A 12,497-nucleotide genomic window follows, 5' to 3' on the forward strand; every position below is an offset into this window, starting at 1 on the left:
TCCTGAGAATTGACAATTGACATCTTGTACCTACAAGCAGCAGGTTTGGTTTTATTTTTTAACTTCCTTAAACTCAATAATAGAAGTTATTGTTTAGAAACGACTAGATCTATTTATCTGTACAGTAAAGATACTGGCCGGCTAATGAAACCAAGGTGTCTTAGGAAGGATGGCAGGACAAAAGTGAGATTCAAGAAGGAATACACATTAAAAGCTTGCATATCTGGTGACCAGCAATAAAACAACTGGCTGGGACATTTGTAAAGTTGCATATTAAATTATTAAATGTTAAGCTGAGGTTCCAGTAGGCTTCATTTAGCACAATATAATAATGTGTGCATGCCAGGCATGCATTATACGCAGTGCATCCATAGCTCATAAAAATATAAGGCCCTAAAACCATTAACATATTTACTATACTTTGCAGTTAAAACACACTTATTACAATAAAAATCTTCAGTAAAATACTAAATGCCAATGGGAACACAAAATACCCTAATGACGTCTGAACTGTGCCATCTCAGAACTCCTCTGCGAGGCCCCACCACTTACTCAAGGCTGGAGAGAAAGATCAGGAAGACACCTGGCTCCAAACCCACCCGGGTGGGGAAGGACAGGTGTGGGCTCAATTGAAAGCAAATGCTTTGGCAAGTCAGTAAAATCTCAGTGAAAGCTTATCGAAAGTAGGTTAAAATGGTTTCCCTAAAAAAATTTAATTTATTATGGGGAAAGGCAAGGAGTAATCATTTATTCATTAGTTGCTTTGTTTATTGTTCTATTCATCCAATCAATCAGACATTTATTGGGGATTGGTTGAGCTGAGCACATCAAGATGAATTTATTTAGCACATATTAGTGGAGCGCTTACTATTGCCGAACAGTATTCTAGGTGCTAGGACTAGAACTGTGAACAAAATCAAACAATGCCACTGACTTCTAATTATTTATAGAATAATGGAGGATATAGACATGCATGCAGAAAAATACAGGAAGTGTTATGATGGAGATGCTATGGGAACCTAGAGGAAAACACATCTGAATTTAGCAAGGGTGGTGGCCTGGGCATAATCATATAGGTAGTATTGACTTTTCTCCTCTATGTGTCAAACACTGTGCTAAGCAATTTATAGACCCTATGTTATTTCATCTCACCACCCCCCAATGAAGTTATTTTCCTTACTTTATGTAGATGAGGAAACTTGAGCAGGGTAAAGTTAGGTAACTTTCCCGAAGTTTCTTAGCTTGAAAGAGATGGCACCCACATTTGAACCTGAGTTTAAGCAATGTCTGAAACACATACTCTTTCCTCTGTATGCCATGCTGCCTTTCATTAGACAGAAGATATTTGGGTTGGATCTTGAAGTATTAATAGGAGTTGGATTGATGGCTAAGGTGCAAGGAACTTTGTTGCACTGGAAACAGTTATGTGCAAAAGCACAAGGAGTGAAAGAACATGTTGCATTTAGGGCACGGCTGTGAATTAGGACAGACTATATTAAGTTGTAACAAACAACCCCCTCATCTCAGTAGCTTAACACAACAAAAATTCTTTTCTCACCTCCACACTGTTACAGGCAGGTGGACAATAGGTTTTGCTCCACATTTGCACTCAGGGACCTATGAGACCACTTGAGTCAGAGTGGAAAAAGAAGAAAATGTAGAAAATCTGGAACCTGCTTTTTTTCCGCCTCTGCCTGGAAGTGATACACATCAATTCCAATTTCACAGCCATTGACCAGAATTAGTCACATGGCTCCAACTAACTGCTACAGGCTGGGCAGTGTATGGGAGAAAATGGACTATTGTGTATTTCTATCTGCTACATCTTGGATTAAAAAATATTTTAGTCTTTTTTTAAAATAATGAAGGTAGAATACACCAAAGTGAAAAATTCTAATTCCTGATCTAGACCTGGCTCACTGGTGTGATTTTAACTTGTCTTAGGTAAATTTCTCATTGGAGGATTTCTGGAGGAACTAGACTAGATCAGTTCTAAGTTAAACCAAGGTTTTGGGTTTCTCTGAGTTTGTAGAAAGTACCAAACTTTTAACCAAATCTGCCTTAGGTTCCACTATGCTCTGTGTAATAGAGATTAACCTGGACTGGGTCAAACCTTTTGGTACCTTGATCAGATAAAAGTTATTAAATTATAACTTTACATGGTATTTTATATAATTTTATTGGAAGCTTTTTTAATATGACTGTGTAATAAATTAATTTTAAAGTGAAAATAGAAATTATTTTTGATTTTCATACATTTATAAATCTCTCAACAGGCTAGTTATATAATGGTAAGCAGCTAGAAAAGCATGCAAGCAGTTCCGTGTTCATAGTTTCTTAATAATATGGTAAAATAGTATGTTTTGATAAAATATTATATATTCCAAAACTGTATCTTTCAGTGTTAGAAGGGTAAAGGAGTTTGCAAGAGGTTGGGGAGATTAACAAATGGATTACTTGTATTAAAATCTTTTTACCAGTTTTATGGCTAATACCTCAGGAGTTTTTAAAGTGTTGTGCTTTCTTTATTCAAATTTGTATCGAAGCTGTTTCTTAATCTTAGTTAACGACAACAAAGCAACAAAACAGTTCCTAGGTACTCACCATTGATTGGTGCTATCCTACTTCCATTTTACAGATAAGGGAGCAAATCTGTGAAAAGTTAAATAACCTGGCCAAGGCATCAAGCTGAAATTCAAACCCAGGATGATTAATTTCAGAGTCCACAGCTTTTTCCAAGTTTATTTTTTCAGTAAAAGGTGAGAGCAGGCGGCAGGATCACTGACAATAGGATGAATGAAAAGTATTCTATATTCTGCGACAGTTATTTAAATCTGGGCCACCAAGCAAAATTATCAAAGAAATGCTCTTTATTTTCCCATTCTGCTCATGCAAGAATGTTCTTGCTGAGCAACCCTTGGGGATTCCTTTTTTTTAATTCCCTGAACCACTGCAAGGGTGGATGCGCTGGATACATTAACACAAGTCATAAAATGAAATCAGCTGTGACAAGCCTATCTGTGTCCTGTCATCAGCTTCCTAAGTGTCAGAGAGCTGGCTCAATCTGTATTTCCAGCTCCTGTTGCCATTGACTAGAGAAAAAAAAGTACTTGGGATACATTGTGTCAATCATTTAAAGACAAAACTGTTTTAATCTCTTTTTAATAATATAATCATCCCATTAGACCAAGTGTTAACAATGGGAAGTTCAATTTAGTAGGGGTGAATAGAATTTAAGAGACCTCATTTTTTAGAGCAGTTTTAGGTTCACAGCAAAACGGAGTGGAAAGTAGAGTTCCCAGATACTCCTGCCCCGACTCCCACATGCATAACCATTGTCAACATCTCCCATGAGCCTTATGTTTCTTACATTTGATGAAACTACATTGACAAATCATTATCACCCAGGAATAGATTTTTTACAGGACAGATTGAATTGTCTGATTCCAAATGACCCAACCACAAAAGTGATTAATTCATTGTGGACATTCAGACTAAGCATTATCAAATATAACCTTTAGTTAGAAATACATATTTCTAGAATGATATTCAGAGCATTTCAGAAGATTTTGATAGGTTTTTTTTTTTTTGCAGTGGCAATAGCTTTATGTAAATGTTGTGTTTTGTCCCCTGGCTATTTCTCACTGAAAATGAAAAATCCACAGGGGCAGGAAAAGATAGACTGGCATGTCACCCAGAAGGCAAGGTCTGCATGCAAACTAACTCTAACCCTGAGCTATTCTCATTCTTGTTGTCATAACGTAATTAGGGTGAGACAAAGCACTCTCTTTTCTCCAAGTTGAAAAAACTGGAAATTTGAAATTCTGTTTGGAAGCAGCAGAAATATGTTAGAAATATTAACATGAATAGTCAATATTTATTGACTAAATAGCATTTATAATTATGTGCCAGACACTAAGTCATTTGTGTATGTTATTTCTTTTAATCCTCACAAGCATCCTATGAGATAGCTATTATTTTTGCTATTTCCATTTTACAAATTGGTGAATAGATGCTATATACCATGCAGAAGGTCACTTCAGATTGGTTAAATGCAGTGTGGGATTTAATCTTGAGTGTATTACAGAAGAGTAATTGGTTTAACAACCCCTATATCACAGTGATGTAACACAATAACATTTGTTTCTTGCTGGGGCAAAGTGCAAAGTGGATGGTCTTTATTAGGTGGCTGTCTTGTGCAGCTCATCTCTACGCAGTGACTCATGTACACAGTCCATCTTGGGGCTTAAGCATGTTGTAGCTTCAAGATCTCCCCATCATCAACCGGCCTGGAGTGATGGAAAGAGAGCATGGAAGACTAAACAGGATGTTTCACAGCCAGACCTGGAAGTAGTGACATCACTTTTGTTCACATTCCATTGGCTAGAACTCAGTCATATGCTTTCACCTAGAGCAAGGGAACCTGAGAAATGTAGTTTAGTTCATGTTCCAGAAGTAGAAGCAACCTCAAAATTCTCTGCATAGCAGGTTTGTCTGACGCAGGACTCAACAACTAGACTCAGCTGTAACTCTACCCTCCTCCCCTAATTTTTGACCAGAGGGCAGCTATCAAGTCTCTGAGATGTAACACCATGTGACATAAAGCCATTTGGAAGTTTAAACAGTAACAGGAAGTGGCATAATGTAACATTGTGAGCCTGGAAAGTAATTCTAAACCCAATGATCTATTTATTAACTAGGTGACCTTAGGCAAGTTTCTGAAGTTTAGTTTTTCCTCATCTATAAATTGAAAATAATGTATTCTTTTGCATGTCTCACAGATTCCTATGAAGGTCAAAGGAAATCGTTTTTATAAAAACACTTTTCAAAGGTAACACAATACACAAGTGTCAGAGTTTGTTGATTGTTATTGTTATTGCATAAATAACAATATGATTGATGTAGGTAATTATCACTCCATAATATTGGTCAAGAAGAAATCACTGTGAGTTGGGCTGGTTAGACAATGCTTTATGGGAGAGGTGGCATTAGAATCTGACCTAGTAGGATGAATAATACTTACATAGTAAGAGAAGTAGGGAGATGACATTCAAGGTAGGGAGTACTGGACCACCCAACAAGTAGAGCTGGAAGAAGCAATGTATTTGTGAAACACTGAAAAAATTGTTTGCCCTTGGAGGCTTGTGAAGTCGAGGTGGGCAGGGGCGTGTGAACTCCAGGCTGCTGCCACCTGTGTTTCATTTCAGCCACCCATGGAGACACCTTTCCATGGGCCCCTCACATTTCTGCAAGTGTTACAAGTGAGGCACCGGTGGCGTTTTTTTTACAGAGTACCTTTTCAAGGATGTTTGATAGTGATAGTGTGTCCCTCTGGAACAAAGAAAGACATGTCAACTGCCCTTTATAAAAGATTCAGGGGAGGTGGCAGCCATCTCTAACCCAACATCATTACTATTCTCAGACACCCCCATGAAGCCCTAGATCTTCAAAAAGAAGACCAAGAAATTCATCCAGCACCAATCAGACTAACATGTCAAAATTAAGCATCAACAACAAGTGCCAGATCTTGGTGCCGAACATTGGTTATGGAAGCAACAAGAAAATGATGCACATGCTGCCCAGTGGCTTCTAGAAGTTTCTGGTCTACAACATAAAAAGTATGGAAGTACTGCTGCTGTGCAGCAAATCTTACTGTGCTTAGATTTCTCATAACATTTCCTCCAAGAACTGCAAAGCCATTGTGGAAAGAGAAGCCCAGATAACCATGAATCACCAATCCCAATGCCAGACTGCACAGTGAGAAAATGAATAGACAGCTCATGTGCAAATTTTATTTGTGTTAAATAAAACCATAAAAACTCTGCAAAGAAAAATGAATTTTCAGGTTCTCTAAGCTGAGAGCTTTTCATGTACATGTGTAAACTGTCTCCATTTGCATTGCCCTGTGGAAACTAGGTCCTGGGGAACTGGCTTTTAAAAATGCGGATACACTAGCTACTACTATTGATGTGAGTAATAAATGATTTTTGTCTCTAAACCAGGTGTCTCATGTCTTCCACAAGCGTCCATGAAACTGTGACAGACTATCTTAACTTGCAAGTAGGGAAAACTCAGACCCTTTACAGTTCTTGACGGAACCTATCTCTAGGAGGGATTTCACTGAACAATACCACCCACAAGGCGGGGTGCTAAGTCCTGGGGATACAGAACCAAAAGGTACAGTTCTTGCCTGCAAAGAGCCTCCAATAGAATTTCAGTGTTGCTAAATCAGTATGCTAGTGAACACATACAGAAAAAGGTCAAACTCAGACAAATAAAATTGTAGCTGTGATTGTGATTACAGCCCAACAACAGGGTGACCATATGGTTTTTAGTCCTTGGAGAACAGGAGTGTGCTCAACAAACTGCAGGGGCTGAGAAACACAGAGCTACATGGAAACTTAAAGGAGCCTTTAAAACAGTACTAAAAAAAAGGAGGTTGTTTTTAGATGGACTCATTCTTTATATATATACATAACTCCTCCCTGAATAAAGTGTCCTGAATGGGGACAGTAGGAGTATCACTTTCTGGCCCAGAGATCGAAGGGTGTATCTGTTGTATAGACACCTGGTCAAATTGGTAAGTAGGATGTATAACTCTGGGATTGCATCTATGATGGGAGAGAAGGCAGGTACTATGTTAAATGTGGACACAACCAGTGTACAGAACTGTACTGTGAAGGGCAGGAAAGCCACATTTGGATGGAGAAGGATCTAGAACCCTAGGCTCTGGTCTCTGAAACATAATTGTTTTCACATACAGGGCCCAAGAAACTGAATTTTTATTTATTAATTTTATTTTGGTATCATTAATCTACAATTACATGAAGGGCATTATGTTTACTAGGTTCCCCCCTTCACCAAGTCCTCCCCACATACCCATTCACAGTCACTGCTCATCAACATAGTAAGATGCTGTAAAATCACTACTTGTTTTCTTTGTGTTGCACAGCCCTCCCTGTGCCCCCCCCACACTATACATGTTAATCATAATGCCCCCTTTCTTTTTTCCTGCCCTTATCCCTCCCTTCCCACCCGTCCTCCCCAGTCCCTTTCCCTTCACTAACTGTTAGTCCATTCTCTAAGAAACTGAATTTTTAATAGATAGGGGCTCTGTCAGAAAATGCCCTGAGGATTTATGACAAAAAGTGAGCAAACATGGCAGGCAGGGTATTTAGTAGTCTTGGCCCAGCAGACAGTGCTAATGGTGCTAAAACAATTGAGTAAATCAACAGGGTATTCTAGGCTCATCTGACAAATTAGATACAAGTAAGTATTATATGGTGTTTGGCAAAAATAAGTACTTGACACTGTGGCAGCACAAAGCCAGGGAGTTTACACAAGTGGCAGGCATGAGTTTGGCTCTTGGCACTGGAAGCAAGAATCTATTCATTCAATAAAAATGTGCTGGCACCATTCTACCTGCTAGGGATAAAGCAGAGCAGTGAATAAGATACACAAAAATCCCTGCCCTATTTTGTTCTAAATGAAATTAAATGTAACTATGAGCCACCTTGGTCAAGGGAAATGAGAAATCTAGGATTTGTCATGTTTACTTTTGGGGGAGGGGCAGTTATTAGGGATGTCTGTACTTTCCCAGGGTTCTAACACTCCAGAATATTCTGAGATGGGCCCTCTGGTCTTCAGATCACACTAGCTATAACTGGTAGGTGTTCATCACCCAAGTGCTTTGACCCTGGCCCAGGCCACCCTTAATATTTATAAAGCCCAGGAAAGAACCTAATATTTACAGAGCTTAGGACAAGAATACACATGGAGGTTCATATAACATATGTTAAATATTTTAAAGTTATAAATCAAGCTATTAAATCAAATAGGTTCTATTACTCTATCTTGACAAATAACAAACTGGAAAGCCTGGTCTGAAATTTAGAAATTAGGGACTTCTTGGAGTTCTGAATGCAGCAGTGTAAGGAAAGGTGGTCTGCCCTCTTTCTTTCCCTACCACAGCTTTGTCTTGTGCAATAAGGGAACTTGCATGCGTGTATGTAAATAGTCCAGCCAGCACTTCCAAGCTCTGTTCACCAATCCCCATCCCTGTCACAAGGTCACATTTTGACTGTTTCTTAAGTGAGGGTGTGCACTAGGGGCATGGCTATCTTCAGGAAGGTGCAGATCTGGAAGCAGTTTCAAGGCACTCAGGTTGGGAATTCTGGGGCCTCAAATATGTGGGGCATGGTGTAAATGAGTGAGTTGTGGGCTCCAGGTGTACATGTCCCTTGCAGACCTCTTGTCTCATAAAGAGGGATGCAGCCCATTGAAGGCCAGACCAGGGCCAGTGTGAGTGAGACCTAGGGTGGGAACTCATCTCACCCAAGTCTATAGGTGGTGCTGTCTTTGTGGGTGGATGATGACAGTACTTCTGAGCAACACCTGGGCCAGAGATCTAAAATTAGAGCCTTGAAGTCCAGGCTACGCATGTTGCGCCTGAGACATAGCACAGAAGCCTCATCATTAGAAGCCCTGGATCCAACTACATGCCCCTGACTGGAAACCCATAAATGCATCCCCCTAAACATGGGGAGGTGGTCCCCAAATAGCTTCTCTCTAGTGTTGGTCCACTTCTCCCAACTCTTGGTGTCTCCTACCATCTGGGACAGTCCAGCTGTATCACCTCAAAGACCAGACTGAAAGTTGTGTTCTGAGTGTCAGGCAACTTTTAATTCTGGCCTTGCAAGGTTAAGGCCATTAGCTACTCCTTGTGGCTGACTTGGCTATTTTTCTTGGATGGGGTGGGGTGGGAGGCAAAAATACCTACAGCAGCCTGAGCAAGATGCAGATTAACAGTTCAAATCACTGCTCCACCAAATACATATCATCTCATTGATCTCTTTATAACAGTTTTGTTGAGGACATGAAACTGAAGCCCAGGAAGATCAGACAACTTGACGAAGGCTGTTAAAGAAAGAGAAGAACAAAAATTCAGTCCCAGAGTTGTCTCACTTCAAGGCCTGGGCTCTTTTCCCCGTTTGCATTACTATCTACCAGACCAAGAAGCTTTAAAGAAATTCAGAACAAATTTGTGAAACTGCTAGCCAAAGTAGATAATCTTGTATAACAGTTCCATTTATTAGAATGGATCCTGAGATTTGTTTTTCGAGATTCCAGAGTATTCCAAGGGATGCAATGAGAGGAATTATGCCCTGTTTGAGGATGCATTTCTGTCATGTGATCTTTAGCAATTTTATCAAAATGTGGACTCTATGTTGGATAGCACCAGGTAATTATTCAACTTGGTTTGCACTATTGTTTAATACAAAAAAGCCACTAAGATGCTCTGCAAAACAGCCAGACATTGTGAAAAATAAAATTAGATAAATATCGCCTGTAATTAAATACAATGAATTGATTATGAAATGTTATTTGGCTAGTTCTTATTGTTTGCCATGCTCTTGTTTCCTTATTTCTAACCAGTTTAAGTGACATTCTGCTCAGGGCAGATGTGTTCTCCTAAAGGTCAGGGCAGGCAGGCTTCTGGTTTTGTAGATGGTTTTATATTGCTCAATGTGAATTTCAAAACAATGTACCCAGGATGAAGAATAAGGATTTAGTATACTGTAAACTTTTAAATCATGGAACATGGAAAATTTCCCCCATTAATTGCATGCTAAAACCCAAACACTATCAAATCCAGATTCCCTTTGCCTCATGGACACCTTTAAAAGGGAGTAGGGTAAGTAGGATAGGGAAGTGGGGGGGAACAAGCTAAGCACAGGTGCAATTTCTGAAGTTCTTGGCCTTGGACTGATTTGATGGGGAGATCTAGGGCATAAATTACATCTCAGGATTTATCTGGCCTTGAGGCAAAGAAGCTGGGTTTTCATATTTGGGCACCAGTCAATCAATGGCTATGGCTCCCCCAGGCAATTCTGAATTTCTGTTAATATTGGCAAAGGAGCTTCATTGGAGGCCATGTAGAAGCTGGGAAAAGGACCACAGAACTGATCAAAAAGGATCAGAAGGGCTGTGCGTTGTACACCAACATCAGCTGTGCAAGAGACCATCTACTCTGTAGTTCATGATTTTTGACTCTCCTGATCAACAGACAAAAGGTCCATTAATAACCAGTAGTAGTACAGGAAGAGGCTTTTGGTGATCTGAATTGTTAGAGTAGCCTAGGAATTCAAACAACCCCTACCCAAGATTCTAGGGGGAATCACACTTCAGGAATATGGTCATAACTCCTCATATAATAAAACAAGCTCTAGACAACTGATCTCAAAACATATGCGAGGTCACTAGCACTATAGGGAAGGCAAAACATTTATCAACTCAGAAAGTCCTTATCTTGAGGTGCTTACACTATAGTCGAATAGATGAGAAATGCATGAACCAAGTATGAGCAACACAGACTCTGTTAATTAGAGACTTGGATTCCAAGAAAGGAGAAATAGCCTCCCTCTGGCTACACTTTTTCAGACTCACAGTATTAGTGATGATAAGGTCAGATATAGCCCATGCATGCAGTCATTCAACCAACAGTGACATCTTTGTGCCAGATGATAAGCCTGTTAGGGCTGAGGCCTGGGTACAAAGATTACAAGACAGTGTGATAAGTACAGTGATAAAGGATGCACTTTGGGGGACTGTTTGGGTGTTGGTATTTTTTAGTTCGTATTTAGTTAGTATTAGTTGGTATAGTTAGTATTTTTTAATAGAAAGCACAATTACTTTATTTCATTAAATCTAAGATGCCTTGAATTATAAGATTTGCCATTATTTTATTGAGCATTAAGAAAGGAAAAAACCAAAGGGAAGAGGGTGGGGAAGGTTGGGTGGGGAGGGAGGGAAAAGAGGATTAAAGGGCATTATGATTAACACACATAATATAGGGGGGTCATGGGAAGGCAGGATAGCACAGAGAAGACAAGTAGTGACTCTATAGCATCTTATTATGTTGATGGACAGTGATTACAATGGGGTATGTGTGGGGACTTGATAATATGGATGAATGCTGTAACCACAATGTTGCTCATGTGAAACCTTCATAAGATTGTATATCAATGATACCTTCATAAAAAAAAAATAAAATAAAATAAGAAACGAAATAAAGCATGCCACGTTAGCAATGCAGTACCATCAATTGTAAGAAATATCCTAATTGCAGAAGTGTTATAATGTGAAATAAATGTTCACTTTAGAATTGATGAAATGGGGCTAACAAGAGACATGACTTGGCTTAATCCTCTTCTCTGGGTGTCCTTTGCTTTTAGAGGACAGACAGAAGAGTGCTCACTCTTCCCTTTCTTTGGTTCTTAGTATTGTTAGTCTGCATGTCCTAAGGAAGGGAAAAATAACAAGAAGGCTAGTGGTTACTATTACTTCTAGTTAGAGCTACCTCAATAGTGTAATGGAGGCCCACAGCAGCATTTGAAATAGTAGCTAATATTGATTGGATGCTTTGTATGGATCCAGCACTAGGATATTTGCTTTTTATCCATTACTTAATTTAATTCTTACTTAATCCATTGAGCTAAGGTATTAGTATCTCTATTTTACTAATAGGTAAATTGAGATTTAAAGAGCATAAGCAATTTGCCAGAGGTTACACAGCTGCTGAGTATCTGAGCTGAGACTGGAATGAGAGTCTGTCTACATCCCAAGTTAATTTTTTTAACCACTATGCCAATAGGTGGTTTGATAAGAATTGATTTCCTACAAAGAAAAAAAATTAAGACATTTCATTTCAGACAACATTTACCAGTAACATCTTTTCTTAGAGATCTTTCAGAAAGCAAAACATGGTTATACAGATTACAGAGAAGACTGAATGACACATCTTAAACTGTGACTGTATTTCTGATGTCATTATTGCATAACTAGTCTTTATACAGCCTTTGTGAATTATACTGCTGAATAATGGATTTTAAATGGCATGTCTAAGTAGACTAAGAACTCTGTAGTTAGTGGGTTATGTTTAAGTGACCACAGAACAAATAAGGTGCATAACTAAAGAGTACATTTCTTCCAAACCCCTAATTTATGTTAGGATATTCAATTACTATCCTCGTCGTAAGGCATGGATTTTGATTAGTAGCAATGAAGTCAGGCCCAGAAGTTTGCAGATTCAGAATTATTTATCAGCAAGTATTATTTAACCCACATTTGACATAACTTTTATGTCCACAGATAATTTTTGGGTTATCTGAATTTAGAAATGGTTGGCTAATCCTTGATTAACCTGAGTAATGGATAGAATTTTAGGATAGGAAAATTCATTTGCTTGCATCTTAGTGGGTTTAATCTGATCACCCTATAAACTGGACCAGTGATTCTCAAAGTTTTGTGTCTCAGAACCCCTCTTAAAAAATATGGAGGACCCCAAAGAGCTTTTGTTTATGTAGGTTTTATCTATTACTATTTTCTATATTAGAAATTAAAGTGGAGAAACTTTAAAAATACTTAATAATTCATTAAAAATAATAACTCTATTACATGTTAATATAAATTACATATATTTGAAAATAACTATACTT

General features: G+C 38.7%; 1 pseudogene; it reads left to right on the forward strand.

Moving 5' to 3' along the window:
• The first annotated feature begins 498 nt into the window (after positions 1-498).
• Positions 499-5,951, forward strand: LOC118972902 (large ribosomal subunit protein eL32 pseudogene; annotated as a pseudogene).
• Positions 5,952-12,497: the final 6,546 nt, after the last annotated feature.

This window comes from Manis javanica, chromosome 8, assembly GCF_040802235.1.
Source record: "Manis javanica isolate MJ-LG chromosome 8, MJ_LKY, whole genome shotgun sequence".
Classification (NCBI taxonomy): Eukaryota; Metazoa; Chordata; class Mammalia; order Pholidota; family Manidae; genus Manis; species Manis javanica.